Below are 16727 nucleotides of genomic sequence, written 5' to 3'. Positions count from 1 at the left end.
CTATTCAACTTCACTGGAAGAACATTTTGCCTGAAACTTCAAAAACTCTGTGTTTTCCTGTATTACCAGATAGCTAAGATCTACAAATTTAAGTCCTCCCTCCCTCTTCTTTTCTTTCCCCTCTTTCTGCCCATTACCCCCTATAAAGTGAAAGAAAATACTGCAATAAAGATGGAAGTCAGAGGGACGGGGAAGAGTCTAAAAGTTGTTCCTTTCCATACATGCTTTAACAGTAAATTCTCACTTCAGAGTCCACTCACTGGCCTGGAGAAAGGCAGCTTCTCCAACAGTCAATTCTCCTTTCCTCTGCTTAAAAGTACACACATTCTAACTTTTTATCCACCACACATTCTAACTTTTTATCCACCATACCAGTTGAACATCTTCCCCTCTATTCCAGTACTGCTAATTCCCAGCCACTAGAAGGTAATTCATGATGAAAGCAATTCCCTGTATGCTTCCCACTGTCTGCACAGATCTAATTAGGAACACAACTTTCACCCACTATAGCCCGCTATTCTGTTGTTACAGGCAAGCACTGAGAATCTGGTACATTATAATTCAATATTATGCCATTTCAAACTGCCTGTCTTTTCAATCTTCTTATGGAGCATAAACGGGCTTCTTTTAAATCCCCGACTACAAAGGACTTTCCTAAGCAAATGCACTATTAATGCTAACATTTAATTTCATAAAATAGATAGCTTCACCCAAGCTATCAACACTTACCTTGTAAATAGTCAAGAAGAAGGAAATTATTTTGTTTCAAATACATGTGAGATGACATCTAAAGAAATATATTAAATGATAACTATAGGAAGCATTTGCTGAGGTGTGGCTGCCTAGAAGAATTCACTAACAACAAGGTAAAAAAAGAAAGCGTGTGTCTTATCACCTAGTAACTATCACAAAGGGGCTCTTTTACAATAAACACATTAAAGAACGACGGAAGTGTGTGCCTGGGGTGGTTCTGTAAGCAAACAGACCAACGGTCAAGGTCCCAAGAAATAAAAATCACTGCAATAAGAGGAAAAAAATATATTTAAGCTACAAAGCTTAAACACACCCCAGAGAAAGGGGTAAAACGATGGACGGAGAGACTAACGCTTCAAAGGGGTGTGCATATACAAAAACTTATTCAAACCAGGGTGGATTTTGAAAGAAAGTGTAGAGCACTGAGAGAAGTGACTCCGAGGTACAAAACCTCCTGAAAGGGGAGTAATAACAAGAAGTTAATGCAGTAAATGCAGTTCACTGGACATCAGGCATACTCAACCATGCACTACATAATGTAATGGCCACTAGCAGTCAATTAGGTCAGTTCCTTGCAACAAGAACAGGTTTTGCATCATCTTTGGGTAGATGTTTTTTGCTCATAGTGCACACGTGCAATCCACAAAACAGAGAAAACAGTTCTCACATCATCAGCTAAGACCATGTATGCTCTTCACCTCTGGATATGTAAAAGGCAACCAGATAGGTTCTATAGGATATGAAACAAGCTTATTTTTAAACAGAAGTATAATGTAAATTTACAAAGCCATCCTCTCTCCCCTCCCAATTCATATCTGTCACAGTAGAGTACTCAAATTTCCTTTGAATAACGAACTGAAGTCTCACAATGACTCAAAGCTGCAATACAGACACAAGGCATTTCAGAGAGGGGACAGGGAAAAGAGTGACGAAGCTCTCCATGGCTCACAGGCAGATGACCCCAACAGTGAGCAGGATCTAAGCAGCATGACCAGGCCAAGCAAGCAATTAAGTGACAGAAAAATCTAGTGATGTCAACACACACAGCCCGAGTTCCCAGAACTCCCTACCACTCTTATTCGGATGCCACCTCAGTGCTCATATAGTTGGAGTGCCACTGTAGTCTGTGCTGTAAACTTGCTAAGAAACACTGCATATCTCTAAACAAAGTCCACATGTTTACAGGAAAAAACCTACCTAGAAAACAAGCCACTTAAAATTGCTTCAGAGAAATTGTCTTTTCATTGTGCTTTAAGATCCTTATTTCCTGGTTCTTTCTCAAACTACACTGGATCAATAACTCACAAAATTGCTGCTATTACTCTTCATTTTGCTTTTCAAGATGGCATCTTCTCAAGATAAGCTCCAATGGAAATTCATCATAAAAATCTAAGCAAACACCCTTAAGCGGTAGCCTCTTCAAAAGCTCTACAATACTCACTACCCTTCCATATTGGTTCTGGTTTCTGAACTCATGGCAAACTAAATTAAACTTCATTTATCAACTTTAGCATGCAATTCAGGTTTAGCACGCCTTGTCAGTTACTAGGAGATGGGACAATGCGTGTCCTTTGGCCAGCTTCTTATGAAAATAGCTACAAAAGGGGTTTACTCTTAACATCCTCAACCCGCCCAGTGAAAGCAAATCACTGCTTCCCTTGCCGAACTCCGGGCCAAAAGACTTGGGCATTGCTGCACAACTCAAATAACCAGCTGTCTATGCCAGGTGCTGCGTTACTGTTCTCTGTATCAGACTCATTTTACAAATGTCTCTGCTCCTCTGTGTCCTCCTGTCCAATTCAACCGAAAAACACTCATTTGATCTATGAGTTTACACTGATTTTTTTGCTAGCAGATCCCAGCATTGTGGGAGTGAGTGAGGAAAGAATAGCTTCATTTGGATATTGGAGGTGCCAGATGCAGACACTTATGAATCATTCCAGCTCCAGCAAAGCTGAATTTAGGGAAACAGAGATATGCTTGCCTACATATTTAGAAAGTTATGGGTTTTATCTCTGTATAACCCAGGTGCTAGATGGAACAGAAAATTCTATGCCCCAGTTAAACCAGTTAGAAATGTAATGCTTTCATGATCAGTGCAGTGTTTGTTCACCTGCAATTCTCCAGACAGCAAGGTGAGCATCAAAGCACCTGAAACTGCAGCTGGTCCAAACAGATACTAGAAACTGTTTCCTCTGTTTTCATTACTCTAGCTTTCTAATAGCACTCCAAACATCAAGAGGTCTGTTCATTGATATGCATTATATCTAAAGTTAGAAATACTATGAACTTTTCGAAGCTGATCCAATAATAAAAATAGTAATTAAAAAAACAGGACCTACACATACAAAAAAGCTACTAAAAAAATTCAAACTAACAGGCAAATCTAGAATTGAGGGGTCTGGAACACAGACTTTTTAAAAAAATGAAAAGCATTTGCCTCATGGAATTATAGCTGCTGAAGAAAACATTGATTTTTTTTTCCCTGAATGATCCAACAGTAAATTAAAATGCAATCATGTAAATTTCCAAAAGGAAATTGCATGCTAAATAGGGCTATTTTGAAGATTGACACTTGCACCTGAAGTCACGTTGTAATGCACTTTACCAATTAGAGCTCTCAGCAACACGCCCAGCCACACCTCCCGACACACACCGCTCTCCTGCACTCGACTACAAATCAAACTTCCATTATGCATCTTCACACTCTTCTGAGTCTTGACTTGACAAGTGCTGAGCACTAGAAGCTCCCCTTCTCTAGCAAATACACAACTTGGAGGATGAGCTGGAACTTCAGCTCTTCTTGCTAGGATGGAATCTAACATTTACTTTGCACACAACTGAGGACTGATTTTTAATTCAGTAACACGGAGCAACATGTTTCAAAATACGCCTTTCTTCCGACATGATTTTTCAAAAATGCATATAAAGAAAGATCAGTAATGTCCTAAATTTATCCTGAGAAAGCAGGTTGACACTCATCTCTTCAAAATTGTGATTCAACAGTAATTGTGCTTTTAAAAGGAGTAATATGACATTATAGTGTACATTGAAATGCATAATCAATATGTACTCCACCACTTAAACAACTCCGCCTCCTATTCACTCACGTTAAGCACATGTAATATTAAATTCCAATCCACAGATTGATTTTTACAAGTGGTTCATTACACTCAAGCAGAATACCAACTCGGAAGCACCTCTCCATGTAAGCAGCTACTGAAGCTCATGAAGCAAAGACAAATACATAACTTTAACAAAACCTCATTTATCACTCATACTTCAATAACATGTTGGCTCTTCCTCAAGCACTGCAGTATAGACTAACGGCTCTGGTAAAGAGGTTTTTTTTTTTTTAAGTATTACCTTATGCTTCAACCCTTGCATCTATGAAATGCAGTAGCACATGACTGAAGTTTCAACAGTCAAATGGCTTTTCTCAATGAAGCTCTGATATTCACCAGAAAGGCCCACCAAAAGCAAAAAGTGCACATCAGCACCATTTGAACAGTTGTTACAGACCCACTTCCCTCTTGCAAGTTCTTGGGCAGCAAAAAGACAAGAGTCCAAGTGATTTAGCCAGCCTTCAATTCTAAATTCAAGCATGAGATGCAATATAATTCAGCATAACATTGGAGATGGACTTTATTCCAAAAAGTTAATTAGGATTTATTGGCTGAAGAACACTGAAGAGAATGATAATGATCTTAGAGTTTTCTTGACAAGTCCCACACATACAAAGCAACCAGCAACTAAAGTAGGACTTGAAGAAGTTACATGCAAAAAAGCTTCACAAATGCCATAGCATTTATTAGGAAGACCCTAATTTATTTGCCTGAACAGTTTGTTCCACAAAGGACTATTCCTCTCCTTTAAATATCATGCTACAAAATATTCTATTACAAAAATAATCCTACATGAATCACAATAGAATAATAAGTACTTTCTATTATCTTTAAACAGATTACCCTTAGACAGAGACTTTAAAGTAACCATTAATGATCAGACAACTGCTAGAATCGCAGGAACTGCCACTTCATCTCAATTCAGGTTTAACTCCCAACCTATTACACTCAGGTAAGAGAACAAGCTGTAGGATAGCTTATGTACTATCATTTGTATGATGACACTCCAACAAGACTGTTAAAGAAACAATTGATTTGGGGGTATCATAATGTTGTTTTCTTCCTATAGTTGTGATGTTCATTGTAAAACCCAAGATGCATCTCTTCCAGACTTTTCACTTGTTTACTAGACAATAATCATTATTTGAGCAAACCAAAATGCTTTTACAAGTCAGAGCCAACCTGCCATTGTACCAGAACTCTTGCTAGAAATTCTACATAAGACTAAAACCAAAATGGAAATCTTAAGTTTGTGTTAGCAATCAGCTGTAGTGTGACCTTAGTAATACCTTCACCTAAACTAAGTTGAACAGACTGAACACACCTTTCTACTTCACTTGCTGGGTGAGGTTTTTTTGTTTCTTTTTCTAAAGCAAAATATCCTCAACTACTGTCTACTGCTCATCACAGTGACTAGAAAAACAATCTGTTGTTTTCAGTTAATACCCAACTTATCTGTATTTTGCATGTCTTTCATATGAGCTCCATGACAAACGGCTTTCCCAGACTAAGCATTACACCACCAGATAACACTGCATAAGAGGGAATGTCAAATCCCAGAGATAATTCTGTTTTCAACTGAAGTTTATGAACAAATGAGGATTCAGCTAAAGTCCTGTTCTACATAACAAGATACAAAAAGCAGCTCTACTGCATAGCAGCTGTGTAGAGGGACAAATCAAAGATTTCAACTAAATTGAAAGGGACCGGGTAGAAAGGTCCACAAAGCCAAATATTTCACATAATCTAGTGTGAGATGTATAAACATGAAACCAGAAGGACTGTTTGAAATGCATTTGGTTACATCTCCACATCACAGCAGCAAGCCACCCAACTTTGGTAGTGATGAAACACAATAAAAGGAAGTTAACTGGATTGAAAGGCATCACACCACCTAGGAAAGTCAGAAAAAGAGCAGCTTAAGAAGAGATGAAGTTGATCACTGCTTGTATTCCATACAAAATAGATCGAGGGTGGCCATGAGGTCTCCTACGCAGATGGTCTTCCTGTATTTACAGATCACAGACACAGGAAACGAAACACACTTCAGTCCCACCTACACTAGCTCTCCCAATATTAATTCACTTTTACCCAAGAATGAAAACAAGAAACTGCTCTAATTTAGAGAAAAGACTATCGGGGTATCACCTAGTATTGCTGAGAAAGAAGATGCAACATAACATGGTCCCATCTACACAGAAAAGCTAGAGGACTGCAATGCAGACAGGACAACTGTGACTCACAGCACAAGTAGTAAAGCTGCCTGTGTACTGGGACACCAAGTCCTTCAGCCCAGGCATAACTTGACACAGCTCCCTGATTCAGCTCACACAAAGACTTGCTTTGATGCACATGCTTGATGGGAGGGGGATGGAACAGTACGTTAACACAGTGGGTACTCTCATGATTTCCTTGCTTTTATCAGTTTAATACTTAATCTTAATTACTTTTCTCTTTTCTACTCCGACTTTATATAAATACAGATTGCATAGCTCCATGGCAGTGCTAAGGTGCAAAGGTCAGCACTTCTATAAAGTCTTTTAACATAAGTACTTTAGAAGACGAGGTTTACTCAAACTTTATCTTTGCTTTTCTTTGCTTACGACACCAGTTAGATAGTTGAGAAATACTGTATGAATTCCTTCAAGGCATCACTAGGTTTGCTACCAATCTCATTCAAGTGGTTAATATTATGGTCATATTAACTCCACATATGGAGTCAAGTAACAACACAACTCCAAACTAAAGTTTATCACATAAGGCTTAACAAGTGGGACTGGATTTGTTTCCATCACAAGTCATGGGGTACACCTTGAGTGTTACTTCTCGTCATACTAGTCCTAAGGTTGGAAGCTTATGTCTCAGGGGAAAACAATACACTAGCAACAGCATCCTTTTACCATGAACTTCAAATGAGAATTGGATACTTAAGGGTTTATGCACAGACTTGGAATCTTCTCTTAGTAGAGTGTCTTCAGCACAGAACAACTCTTGCTCTTCTAAGAAAGCCAGTTTCTCTTTCAGCAACCGATGCAATCCCAGCAACAGCACTACTGTAACCTTTCAGGATTTTACCACCATGCCTTCAACTCTGCTTACGACAAGGTCACTACCACCACCCTGTTTGCATTCACGTTCTGACACTGGTAACATCACCTGTGCAAAGAAGAATGTTTTAAGGAAGGGGAAGAGATTTATGATTGAGTTCATAACCTGGACAAAGCATACATTGTATGACACGTCTTCTGCACCTATAACTGAGTCATAACTCTTGTTCACACTATACAAGTTAGAGCACTGGCAGACCTTCTTACAGAATCTTAGTGTCACGGTATCGGTAAGATACAGGTCTTAGCATACTTGGCCTTGAAGATGTCAGCATATTTGCCATCCATGGCTGTTTTTAAAAGTTGTTTCCAGAACACACAACAGGGTTGCAAAACTCCAACCATAGCGTTACTGTCTGTGTGACCACTGCATACTGAAAAACATCATTCATGAGATGGTAAGGCTCTACTGTTTTCAAACCTGATTTTCCTACAGAGCTTCTACAGTATCCCTGGAAATAAACAAGCAAAAAGCTTCAATCCTTTAAGGATCTGAATGAGTTGACTATAAGCCCTACAGAAGACTGACTTCTGCTAATTAATATAAGAGGTAGTAGTACATACGATATTATTGCATAAAAAACAATCACTATTCCATGTACTTCTTTAAATTAAGGTTGTGATTTTCTCCCCTCTTCCGACACCGATTTGTTTCTGATGAGATTTTTTTTTTTCCCCACCCTCAATTTGAGGCAGCAGTGCCTTGGTCTATGACTTGAGGATAAGAATTATCTGTAAGGCTTTCCAATAGTGTTTTTGCCAACAGGAAAACAAGTTCAGAACAAGTCAACTCATAACTAAGTACAGCATATTGTCTACTGGTGCCCACCTGTTAACAAAAGTTGCAGACTACTGATTTAACTTATTTGTCCTGCCTAATAACACTAGCAAATCCACAAAAGCACCTATTTTTTACCATAGCTCTTTAAAAAGCCAGCTTCAGTAAATTCAGTATTAGCCTTTGGTAATAATAAGCAACATAGCTGCTAATTAGGACTAAAGAAACCACTCTCTGTATTAGGTTCTTCAGTCCTTTTCTCAACACTTTGAAATAGCGAATGTCACACCAACAAACACTTGTCAACAACTCCAAATCGAATCTTATAAAAACAACAGAAAATATTGTTTTTAAGTCAAACCAAGAACAGATGATTGAAGCATTTTAGAAAACAGAAGAACTCAGAGGCAATACAGAACAAGTTGACTTTTCTTTTTTCATGAAATGGATGACATTTCGAATTGAGTCTCTTGAAACATCTTCAGACTTTCGGTTTCTCATGTTTCTAGAGATTAACTACCTCCTGCTGAAGTCAATGGCAACGTAAGCATTCACAGCAGCCAGTGATTACATTTCCTTGTCAATACAAAAACGCAGCTGTGGCTCATACCGTTTCAACAGTTTACTTATACAACAAAACATATTGGGACAATGGTCAATGTGTTTTTTTTAGTGTATTCTGCTTGCAACATTTTAACTTCTGAAAAGCAGCTTTACATGAAGATAAAGCAAACCAACAATAAAGCCAGAATACCATATTTCTAATCTTACACACAGATTTCAATTCCACAAGAGATCCTCTCTCGGTCTGCATAGAGTCTCACTAGACAAGTAGTCTCACCTGTACAGACTATTTTCCAGGACAGAAGCCAAAATCTGCAAGCCTACATCATAATCATCTCGCTGAAGCTGCAGTAAAGCTTCCTGCTTTAAACCTGGAAAGGCAAGCAGCTTTTGCAAATACTATCTGCAAAAACAAGGACACGCACTCTACCGCAACACTGCAGCCAGCTCTAAAACACAACCTTCATACTGCTGTAACAGTTGCTGTGTTATCAAATTATTTAACCACATCGTGAAATCAACACACAACCAACCAAAGAGGACAACCTAATTAACAACGTGGAGAAGAAAGCTGTCAAGAAACAAAGAGACTACGAGCCAGCAGCTAGAGCTACCCGCTCGGGAGGTCCTGGCTCGGAAGGCGCTGCTAGGGCAGGACTTCGCCCCTCTCCTCCCTGCGGAACCCCAGCCTCACCCACAGCCCTGGCGCCAACGCTGCCCGCCAAGTGCCCCCACCTCCACACGCAGATGCCCTCGCAGCGGCCACTGCGGCGCCAGGGCACCCGGGGGAAGCCTGCCTCTGCCCCCGCGGTGCCTGTGAGGCCGGCGCGGCCACGTCCCCCTCGGGGTTCATCGCCCGCTGACTCCGGCCCGCCGTGGGAGACCGCCGAAGTGGCTCACCGGCACCGCCGGCTCCTCCCCGGGCCCACCGGGCAGCGCCGAGCCGTCCCGCCTCGCCCCGACCCCCTCGGCCTCGGGTGCCCCCGCACCGCCCCCTCAGGGAACCCGGCAGCGCCTGCGTAGCCGCGCGGGGCTAAGGGGCGCCAGCAGCTAGCGCCCACGCACCCGCCCGCCTTTCCGCCCGCCCCCCGGCGCAGCCCCTCACCCGCTCGCTACGAGGCCGGCAGGGAAGACGGCAGCTCCCCCATGGCGGCGGTGCGCCCCGCCGGCCGCGACCGTCCCGGCCAGCTGACACATCAACAAAGATGGCGGCGGCGGGCGGTGCTCCAGCCCGGGCGGCGGGGGCGGGGCCAGCCCGGCCCTGCCCGCAGTGGGCGGTGCCGGGGAAAGCCCGGCGGGGGCGGCGTCGCCCCCAGCCCTGGGCCCGCCGGGGCGGGGGCCGGCAGCCCGGCTCTCCGGGACGCCCCGGGCCGGCTTTTGCAGCGCTGCCCCGCCCTTCGGAACGTGCGACGGGGCGAACGGGCGCTCACGTCAGCTCCCTGGACGAGCAAGTTTCTCTCCAGGTCTCACCTCTTCAGAGGACGGTCCCCCACCTGCTCCTGGTGCGGGCGGTCAGGCGCTGCAGCCAGTGGCTCGGAGAGGCCGGGACATCTCCGTCCCTGCAGGTATCCAAGAGCGGCCCGGACGCAGCCCCGCGGTGACGGCGTGACCCTTCTCGCCGCCGCCTCTCTCCCTCGCACGGCTGCAGCGTTCCCGCCGCGCCGCCGAACGCGGGATAACAGCAGGCGGCCGAGCGGAGCGAAACCAGCCGTCAGCCCAAGGTGCCGACAGCTCCGGGAACTGAAGCTGCTGAATTTCACACGTCAGACAATTCAGAGCATGTGTATAAACATTACTTCAATCAAGAGGGTTTTTTTTCTCTCCTTATTTAAACATACAGCCTTTCTGGGCAAGGGATCTCGTGTCAGGTGTTTCATGGTGCCACCCAAGCCCTGAGAAGCTGCCATACGGGAGGAATTCTTCACCCCTGCCAGTTTTTAGCGAGATGGTCACAAAGATACCTTCCCTTTTCGCAAGACTGGTGCACAAGTAATGACTAATAGAGTCTCTTCTTCACTAAGTAAACAGCATCTCGTTTTCAACCCCTACACACAACGTCAAAAGCCTCTGTGCCCACATGCCAGGTAAGAGTAAATCCAGTGAGGTTAATAAACAGAGTCCAGCTTCAGCTAATGCTTGCCGGTACTTCATTCCTTCTTCTGATGGGATAAAAAAAAAATGTGAAAAATTTGCTGGACATTAAAAACCTGGAGTACATTTCAGTGCTAGGAGCAGCAAGTCCTCCGTGGAGTACAAAGCTTTTCTGGAATCCAGAGCACTATGTAAATGCCATTTTATTTTATTTAATAAAAAATACCTTGAAAAAAACTACCTTAGCAGACAAGCTGTTAAGTGAAAACAGTTGCATTTACTATAGCAGATCAGGTAAAGTAAGTACTGTCATCTTCCCTGCAGGAACTTCTTAAACATAACAACAGAAAAGTAAATTAAAATCATTGAATAATTTGGGTTGAAAGGGACCTCAGGAGCATATTTAGTCTAATCCCCTACTCATGGCAGGGCTAACTTTGATGTTAGATGAGATTGTTCCCTTATTTTGGCTAATTTACTTTCATGTACATATAAAACCGTACGCATACTTATATGCTTTATATCTATAAAACTCAGCAATGATTTCTTCAGTTCATACCTTGGGTGACTTTAAAAATACGATGTGCTGCCTAAGTTTACTTACAGACATTAATTGGGAGCATTGTTTCAAAGCAAGTTATTTTTCTCCTTATTCTTTCCGGGTAATTGGAATTTCAAAATTACAAATGCAAATTTCGGGGTCCTAGAAAATGCTCTTTTGAAACCTTTTTACAGATCCTTTAAAAGAACACTGTGATCTTCGAGAAAATCAATCTGCAAACCATTCAGAGATCATAACCATAAACCTTTGCATTTTCTTTATTTGGGAAATATAATATTGCTTCAGATAATTAAACATTAATATCCTAACCATCACCTCTAAAGCAGTGAAGGAGTCAGAAGAAGGCCTTTGTCTAAAAACATTATTTATGTAAGAGCATAAAATAGAGCAGGTTGTGGAGAGAACTCATAGCCTCAGCTTTAACCTCCACATAATATTCTAAAGGCAAAAATCTAGCCCTTGCTTTGCTCATGATACGGCGTGCATTCCATATTGGTAAAAACACATTAAAAATCAGGTTTGGAATAGAGATAAGCAAAAATTGTTTGTTTTCAGAAAGCAGTGCCATGCAACATTCACTTGCTAAATGCCATGCAGCCCAAGTCTAAGCTTTGCTTCCTGAAACGCTTCTTTGCCACTCCTGCTCCTGTTTTGCAGCTGAGCAGCAAAGATCGCCCAGCCTTGCTGCTCTGTAACGCAGCTGCTTCAGAGCGCGAACGCTTCTTATTTGGTTTCCTCTTCTAGTTACTGAAAGGCAACTGCAGAGACACCAGTGTACTCTGGCCCCAGTCCTTCTAAGATTTGCGCTTCACACTTCAGTCCCGCTGACGTTAATTGCGTGTGGCTTAGTGTGTCCCACCAGACCTGGCAGAACTTCAGCTGATTTTCACCTGTGGGAACTACGGCTGGTCCGCGGATCCCAGGACAGAAGATGAAGAAACTGGCCTTGGAGAAATTGCTGTGTACCCCTGCAGATCTGAAAACTCCCTGAACAGAAGTGGAAAACAACTTGCAGGTGCCTGGGAGAGCCAGGGAGCCGTAAGATAAAGAGGAACTGTATGATAAGAGACTGGACTGTGTTTTTGCACTAATTGTGTGATGTAATGAATTTGGCTTAAGTTATGTAGAGCGCGTGATCACCAATCATGTATTAGGCTAAGGCGCGTGAACAGCTGTAGTTAACCAACCACCTAATTGCTTATGTCGCGTGCACTGCTAGAATTAGTATAAAGGCATGCTGAAACTTGCAAGGGGGGATTAATTAATTATATAATAAATCAATACTGCTTGAACCTGTGTATGTCGTGTCCGTCTCAACAGCGACATACAGCAACATTCACCTTTTATTCTGGACGTTTTTTTTTCAGCAGGACTGAAATCAGGTTAAGAAAATTGAGCCTGGTTAGTGGAGCTCTTCCTTGAAGGCAGGCGAAAGGGATTTTTTTGTACTCAGCTGGACTCCCCACGACTCTAGTCCCAGCACTGACGCTCAGACAGTTCTGACTTAAAAATACCTGTGCTTAGGCCAAACTTTCATCTGAACAGTACCTTATCCCCAGGTGGCAGCCACAGATACTTAGGGAATGATAATGGCAGGACATAGAGCGCACCCCTTCCCCAAACTGTCTGCATTCATAATAATTACTGTAACTCTGAGTTAGCCAGCCATAGCCCTCATTTGGCATGTACAAGTGCTGAGAAAGACAATTTCTGAGTGAGATAACTTATCATATGAAATACAGACACACACAACAGACTTCTCTTCTGCTGCAGATACAAGCTCTGCATTGCAGAGGCAGAAGCAGAATTTGGCCCATATTTTTGAAAGGCTGCTGTTCTGGCTTTTGGCTCATGCATTGTTATCTAAGAAAGAGAAAACTAAGTGTTCATGCAATTGCTCAATTTCCAGGTGATGTTTGTTAATTATACATAGCATTTTTATAGCTTTGCCCTCCAAAGGGGTTTGCAATCCTATGCTTTCTCCTTCAACTAAAAAAGTGTTAGCGACTCCATTTTAATGGAGAACAACAAGGTGGCTGAAACAGCAGATGTGCTCAACACCCCACACTCCTCTGTGACCACTGGTGCTGGAGGGTCATGGCTGGCATTGCCGAGGAGGAGCTGGAAGCAGAGTCCAGGATGCCTGATTCCCATTCTCTGCATTCATCAGAAGGCTGGTCTGTTATAACGTAATTACCGTGGGCTGATTTGATTCCTGCATTTCACATCATGGCAAGATTACATAAAGAGTTATTATGTTCTGTATTAGGAATCACTTTTATTGTCCAACTATTTCATTCTAAGCAAGCATTGTTTGCCAGGGGTCTTCAGAGAGAACCATCTGCAAAGTCCCGGGAGCCCCGTCCTCCCTCCTTGTGTCAGGTAGGGAGAGCAGCATTGCTGAAGCTGCAGTCCTGGTGCTACGGTCTTGCCATCACTGTCATGTATGATCTGTGCATGGCGTAGTTAAACCCTAAGTGTGGCTGTGATTATACAAGTGCTCTGAGCAATTTATACCTGGAAAAAACTATTTTCATTATATGTTGTTTGGACTGTCCTTTGTTCAGCATGCAGCACAGTGGTGTCCCAGCTAGTTCCTAGGCACTTAGATTCCACAAATTAGAGCTAATGACATGCTGGTACAGCCATTACAGAAAGTACACATAGGCTAGCCCAAAGCTCTTCCTAAAAATTGCAGGCAAGCCACATCAACCTCCTGCAGCTCCTGTAATGTTGCTCCTGATCAGCCTCCATGCTAACAACATTCTCCCCAGTTACCTCTGACACTCCTTCGCATTTATCTTTTTCCACTGCTGCAGCCAGACCTGTTATTTTTTCTTTTTAGAATTAATTTAACTGCTGCCATTTCCTGCCCTTTCTTGTTGCAGCATCCTGAGGCATGGAAAGTCCCAAATGACTGACATTTAGAAAACAAAAACTATGAAAACAACATTTGCCCTGGCTCAATCATTCTTTGCAACTTCTAACCACAAGGAAACTTTGAGCCAGTTCACATGCTGATAAAGTTTTCCAGTGGGATACTCGATTTTCCTTTTCATTGCATCCTGTCAATATACTTCCAGCACAGTCTATAGTGTTAATTAGCATCATTTCAAAAGACTGTTCAGACTGGCAGCATGTTTTGATTAAGCAGGCCTTGGGGATAGAAATGGCTAGCCAGCTAATTACTAAAAATGTGGTTATTTTAAGTCACAAAGATGGTCTAAATTTTTTTTTTTTGAGAGGTTTGAATGACAAAGAAGTATTTTTTATGCCTCACTGGTATGAGTGCTTCTTAGGCACAAGGATTATTGAGCTAATCTTGCAGACACAGGAACAAGGTTCAGGGAGGTAATGGAGGCTGTATGATCATAATAGCCCTGTCTCCCTGCAACCTCCCGCGTGCAACTGTGCCTACTCTGATATGCTGGGCAATCTGGCAGATGGATTTCCTGAAATCCCACCTAATCCTACCTAATGTCCCCTCCTGCTTTCTGAGCAGCCTCTGATATAGTCAGCTTCTACTCAGATTGCAGTTGAGGGCTGGAGGTTCATTGGAGCCATGAAGAGTCTTTCCTCTGACTTTGGTAGGAAGTATCTAAACCACCTAGAAAAAATTCAGCAAACCTTTGATCTGTTGTTCCCTTTTCTTCTGAGAATGCTTAGCAGGGAACAATAGTTTGCCAGACAGGATCCTAGACTCAAACATGGAAGATTTAGACTGAAATGCCTGACTTGAGTGACAGCCTGACTCCAAACGACTTTTAAGGCCAAATAGCTGTGCTTCAGTTTGTGAACAGAAATAATTATTCTTTGCCGCACCGAACTTGTAAGAATAAAATCCATCACTGATTTTATACACTTTAATAACAAGTACAACAGTGTAGGCACTAAAATAGACCAGATTCATTTATTTTTGCTGAAAGTTTAACTGCACAGCACTGGGAACACCTGAGAGCATGTCTAAGTACTAAGTGCATTAACTGTAGGTGTTGAGGATGAAGTATGTTCTCCAGTGTAGACAGAGACATAAGGATGGGAAATAAAAGGAGAGAAGAGGAAAACACCTTGTACAGAAAAGAAAGAAGAGAAAGGACAAATGAAAGCAGAGTATAGGTTGGACATGAGAGATGATGTATTTTCTAGGCTGTAGGGCAAAATTCAAATATTTTAAAATACAAATGCATTAATTTGATGTAACAAATTTCATCATTCTTGCATAGATCTTACAGCCACCTTCTAAATTTGCATGCAACAGGTCGTCAGAGAATCTTCATTTTACTAGAAAAATTACAGAAAGCAGCTGCACATCTTTCCTGCTGCTGAACTACAAAGATTTGGCCCGAGATGTGGGTATGCCAGCTGCTGTGAAGCACTGACAGGCCAAGTCAGGAGCTGTGACACAACCCTCAGAGTTGTGAGTATAACCTGTCGTTTTTTTCCAAAATTAAAGGCTAAGCACAGTGTAATAGCTAGTATTTTGTAATTCTTAATTATTCTTCCATCTTTTTGCGTCACTAAGAGCAGTACAGCACACGGATCCCCAAGGAACGCGTGGGGTTACCAGTGCAACCATGGATGTGTCACTGAATTTTGCTGAAGACAGAGTGAGAAAAATCAGTGGTGCTTTTGAGTAACACAACAAAACGTCTTGCAATGTGCCAGGTGTAACACAGTTTATGACCGGACATGTTTTTGGCCAGGGCTCTGCCGACCATGCCACAGCTCAAGTGAGAACCACACAGCCCTCGGGCACAGCGACAAGTGACCGACCCCAGCGGCACCGACCAGGAGGTGCTGATTACGGTGCCCACCCCGCGCTGAGGGGCCTGACCCGCCCCGCCCGCAGCTGGGGGCTCCTCAGCCCACGTACCTGTCGTTCAATCACTCGGGCGGCGCTACATCAGTCACCCCGACACCCGCCATGCCGGAGGCTCCTCGGGCCGCTCCTTCCCGCGCCAGACGGCGGCACGTGCCTCCGCCCCGCCTCAGGCCGCCGCGCGCAGCGCGCTCCCTGCAGGGTGGGTGAGGCGCCGGCGCGGGCAGGCGGCGGGATCCGTCGGGATTTGTCTCTCCGAGGGCCGAGGCTTCCTCTCCAGCCGCCGTCCGCCGTTGAGTGAGGGGCCGGCCTGGCGTGAGCGCTGCGCTGAGGGCGGGAGGGGCTCGGAGCAGCGCGGGTCTGGCGCCCATGGCTGCGCCGGCGGAGCCTGGGCTGGAGGCTGTGTGTGGGCTGGAGGGTTGTTTAATTTTGTTCCGAGTTACTTAAAATGGTGCTTAGCGGTGCTGCTCAGTTGTAGCTGTGAAAGCTTGTTTCTGGCTAAGTCGATTGTGGTGTCAGTTCATGGGCCCGAGGACTGCTCTGCTTTATTTACAAGCTCATTTTAATTTGGTTTCTCCTGTAAAAGGTAGCAAGGAAGTGTTTTTATATTTAAAATCGTTGTGTTGTGTGTCACCGTTTGGAAAGCAGGTACCAAAGGTTCATTTTAGTGGAGCCTGGAGCGGTGGTTTCCCTTCAGGCCACAGCTCTGCCCACGCGGGTGCTGGTTGTGCCCTCAGGGCTTCAGGCCTTGGGCTGCGCTTTCGGCTTCGCTTCTGGCGGTGAGGAACCGGTGGGTGCAGCTTGTGCTTCAGTGGAGGGGCAGTTTATCCAAACTAGGGTGAGGTCACCTCCAGAGGGACACGTCTCTCGTGAGTCCAGCAAGCTGAACGTGCAGGTGGTGACAGCCGCTCCTGCTCGTCAGTGCGTT

At 43.6% G+C, this 16727-nt stretch overlaps 1 protein-coding gene across 3 annotated transcripts in view; it reads right to left on the bottom strand.

Annotated features, from left to right (window-relative positions):
- Positions 1 to 9526, bottom strand: part of CCDC186 (coiled-coil domain containing 186) — a 38353-nt gene extending 28827 nt beyond the window's left edge. Inside the window, exons 1-2 of one of the 3 annotated variants that reach the window (XM_086616238.1) lie at positions 8605 to 8682; positions 6822 to 7034 (exon numbers count right to left, since the gene is read on the bottom strand). The gene's annotated coding sequence lies outside the window, so the exon portion shown is untranslated. Of the gene's footprint in view, positions 1 to 6821; positions 7035 to 8604; positions 8683 to 9432 lie in introns of those variants that run through there. The other 2 variants (XM_086616236.1, XM_086616239.1) reach the window with 2 other exon arrangements.
- Between the last annotated feature and the right edge of the window lie 7201 nt (positions 9527 to 16727).

The sequence above is a fragment of the Tauraco erythrolophus genome, chromosome 9 (assembly GCF_009769465.1).
Source record: "Tauraco erythrolophus isolate bTauEry1 chromosome 9, bTauEry1.pri, whole genome shotgun sequence".
In the NCBI taxonomy this organism is placed as follows: Eukaryota; Metazoa; Chordata; class Aves; order Musophagiformes; family Musophagidae; genus Tauraco; species Tauraco erythrolophus.
This window is presented reverse-complemented; position numbering and strand designations above follow the sequence as displayed.